The following is a 3218-nucleotide window of genomic DNA, read 5'->3' on the forward strand; positions in this document are numbered from 1 at the left end:
TTTGATTTTTTAATTTTATTTGCATGAAAAATTATACTATTATATATTTTTAACAAAATTATAATTAAATGATATTAAAAAAGGTGAACTCTACCTTGCCCTCTTTAAAATAAATGATAAATTATCCTTTATAGCATATACAATGATTATTGATAAATTATATTAAAAGAGACAAAAAAGTAATATATAAATGATATAACTAATAAATATAATTAGACCGAAAATAAAAAAAAAGGACTAAAAAAAATTGCAAATGACATAATATATTCTAGTGTTTAGGAATTTATCATCTAATACACATGATTAGCAAACTAAAAACGAGCCATAGTTATCAATTATATTCTTCAAATATTTGTGCAAAATATTAATAATAATAAAAGAAAAAGAATAAGAGACATGAGATTATGTGAAAAAAGAGATAAAGAAGTGTGAATTAAATGTTGATTTATATAGTAAATATAAGAAATGAATACGAAATGAGAGAAAAAAATATGTTTTATTATTCAATCTATACCTATTAAAGAGAAATAACATTAACATTAAAAGCATATAGTATCTTATATAAAAATAAAGAGTAAGTGAATATAAAAAAATAGAGTAACCTAAACGAAAATAAATGTCATGATTGAGAAGGAAAATGAAGAATAACTTTAAGTTATTATCTTATATTCTTATCCATTATTCTCCACATACAAGCATTTTATCCATACAAGTTATACAAGTCCATATATTCTATTTCACGTCAGATGCGCCTCTTCTAGCATGTCAATTTCACGTGTCTCCTAATTTAACAGATTTTTCAATCAACGCGCGCACATTCTTCTTCGTGCCGTTACTGCACGTTTTTCTTCTTCTCCTTAATTATTGTCGTCACCAACACCACATCCTCCTCCTCCTTCTCTTCCTCTTTCTTTTTTCATTGGAATTTCTTTTCCTCCTTCCTTTTCCTCCTTCTCCTCTTTATCTCATTGTTGAAGATAATGAATAATTCAAGTTCAGATTATCAATGAACCAAAATGAAATTGATTATTGTTTTGAATCCAATCAAGTAGCTAAGGTGTGGTTCGATTCTAATTAATTTTTTCGTTAGTAGTTTATGATTCTGTAGGTGAATAATATTTCATCGTTGATGGTTTGAATTGAATGTAATGTAAAATTTATGCATGGAAGAAAGTATTTTTCTGTATTTGCAGTAAATTTGGGTGTAACACGAAAATATTTGGATGTATTCTTTAAGAATTTTCGATGTATGTGTGCTGATAAATTATGCATAATTCAAAACTCTTCTTCTCCCTCCTCCTCATCTTCTGTTGCTTCTTTTTCTTCTTTTTCATCATCACCATCATCATCATCTTTTTTTTTTTCTTATTCATCTTTTTATTTTCTTATTTTATCTTCTCAAGTTTCTTCTTGTTTTACTTTTTTAACAAGAATAAAAATAAAAAAATCAAACAAAGAAGAAGAAGAAACACATAATAGTACAAAATTACTTGGAAGATGATGAACTTACATTCGTTCAACTAAAAGAAAGAAAGAAAGAAATAAGGAAGAAAAGAAGAACAAAAGAAATGCAGCATTAGAGAAAATATTTTTCTGTATTTACAGCAAATTTGGGTGTAACATGAAGATATTTGGGTGTAACACAGATATTTGGGTGTATTGTTTAAGAATTTTTGATGTATGTGTGCTAATAAGTTTTGCATAACTCAAAACTCTTCATCTTTCTCTTCTTCATCTTCTGCTGCTTCTTTTTCATCATCTTCTTATTTCATATTCTCATAATTCTTCTTGGGAGAAAAATACATAATGTTGCAAAATCAATAGAAAAAGAAGGAGGGAAAAAATGCAGCAACAACAACAATAATAAAAAAAAGATGATGAAAATGAAACACGCAAAGAAAAATGAGAGGAAACACAAAGAAGGAGAAGAAGAAGGAAGAGGAGGAGGAGGAATGCGAAGCGCGCTATGAAAACCGTTGAGTAGCGCGCGTGTTAACACGTTCGTATGAGTGAACGTCCTTTTTGTTGGGTTTGGCCCAACTTGTATGACTTGTAAACTAAAATGACTTGTATGTGTAGCACTTCTGTTATCTTATATAGTAAATATAAGGAGTGAATATGAAAGGAGAAGATGAATTGTATTTTATTACTCAATTTATATCTATTAAAGAGAAATAGTATTAACATTAAAGCTATATAGTATAACAACAACAACAACAAAGCCTTGTCCCACTAGGTGGGGTCGGCTACATGGATCAAACGACGCCATTGAGCTCTATCATGTATCATGTTTATAGAGATACTGTTTACATGTAGATCTCGTTTGATCATCTCATGGATGGTTTTCCTAGGTCTTCCTCTATCTTTCACCCCTTGTCCATCTTCCATTTCATCTACCTTATTGACTGGGTGTTCTGTCGGTCTTCTTCCCACATGTTCAAACCACCTGAGACGTGATTCTACCATCTTTTCCACAATAGGTACTACTCCAATTCTTTCTCTCTTATATCTTCGTTCCTTATTTTATCCAATTGCGTATGACCACTCATCCATCTCAACATCTTCATCTCTACCACACTTAACTTATGTTCATGCTCCATTTTGGTCGTCCAACACTCTGAACCATAAAGCATAACCGGTTTGATAGCAGTACGATAGAATTTACCTTTAAGTTTTAAAGACACTTTTTTTTGTCACATATAAAACCAGACATAGCTACCATTTTGATCAACCTACTTAGATCCTATGATTTACATCCTATTCAATCTCTCTATTATCCTATATAAAGCACCTAAGATACTTAAAACTTTTAACCTTTTATCTTAAAGTTATAATATAAAGAATGAACTTAGGCTATGACACATTGGATAAAAGTATAGTATAAAAATATATTTTTTAAATTCTCAAATTTTTTATTATCTCTTTTAATATATTATATAATAAAAATAAAAAAATAAAATTTTAATTTTTTTAAACGTTATACTGTGAATGTGAATGGATGTTCTAGAGTTAGAAGTATGGATTTAGGTATATAAATATTTATGTTGTTTATAACCGTGGGTGGTCATTCATTACAATATTACATAATAGACAATTATGTTAATTTTAATTGTATTTAAAACTTATATTATTTGTTTGTCGCATATTATATTATTTGTTTGTAACCGGTTATAGTCATTCATTATATAATAGACAATTATGTTATTTTTAAATGTCTT

This window comes from Arachis ipaensis, chromosome B03 (assembly GCF_000816755.2).
Source record: "Arachis ipaensis cultivar K30076 chromosome B03, Araip1.1, whole genome shotgun sequence".
Classification (NCBI taxonomy): domain Eukaryota; kingdom Viridiplantae; phylum Streptophyta; class Magnoliopsida; order Fabales; family Fabaceae; genus Arachis; species Arachis ipaensis.